The following is a 1,065-nucleotide window of genomic DNA, read 5'->3' as shown; positions in this document are numbered from 1 at the left end:
TGCTGGATGCCCACTTTGTGCCTAGTTCCATTCAGGGTGTTTGAGACACAGCAGCACATAGAACAAAACCCCTGTCCTTACTGAACTGCCTAGAGTTAGGCAAGAACACCGACCGCTCATCTCCCCAACACCTGTATGAGGGATGTTACTGCTGTTACTGCCACTCTTGGTGGAGGTGGTGCTGCTGGTCACGTGGTGATCTATGTGTCAGAGCAGAAGATCCCTTTACAAATCTCCAGGCTTCTCTCCCATGAAGCTGCTGGGTAAAATCAAATAATCAATCTTTCATTTAGCAGCTGGGCATTTAACCATTGTACCATCAGTGTTCCTTGTCACCTTTTTACACAGGAGGAAACAAAGGCCTAATGATCCCAGGGAATTACCCACAGCCCTGCAGTTGGCAGGATTAGAGCACAGATCTGAGCCTGGTACCCAGGCCTGTGTGCTGACGGCTCCCACACAGCAGGATAAGTGCGTCTGGGGATAAAGGGATGACACCAACTGAGGACATAAGCTTGTGGCAGACATGACCTGGATAACTCAGAAACTGAAGTTTTATCAGAGTGGTCAGGGCTGGAGGATGGTCTGACTTTAGGAGACAGTCACATTGAATTGAAGCCTGCATTGTCAAGTGAGTAAGCCAGTGTTATGGACTGAATTGTACCCCTATCCGCTCAAAAAGAGGCACCCAACAACAACACAACTCCTCAAAATATGTGTTTTTTTAAAAAGTACGTGTTAAGTGAACTGCAAAATGGAACGGGGGAAGAGGAAGAGAGGGACAGGGAGAAAATAGTGTAAAAAATGAATGAATTTTAAAAAAAACAAAAACCCCAAAAACTGGCAAAGGAGGGGAGGAAAATATGCAACAATGAATGAATGAAAATCTAGCTTTCCTGTAAACTTTTGGTAAAATTACAATAAAATAAAGTATACTAAGTGAAATTTTCACAATTTAAAAAATATATGAGGCTGGCATTGGGGTGGGGGTAAGACTGAGAAAAACTGGATGAAATATGTTTACGGCATTGAAGTCTATGGGGGAGAGAATAATCTAAAAGTATT

Source organism: Elephantulus edwardii, unplaced genomic scaffold, assembly GCF_000299155.1.
Source record: "Elephantulus edwardii isolate Elephantulus edwardi_28Jun2011 unplaced genomic scaffold, EleEdw1.0 scaffold00037, whole genome shotgun sequence".
NCBI classification, from domain to species: Eukaryota; Metazoa; Chordata; class Mammalia; order Macroscelidea; family Macroscelididae; genus Elephantulus; species Elephantulus edwardii.
The sequence above is the reverse complement of the archived record's forward strand: the minus strand, read 5'-3'. Positions refer to the sequence as shown.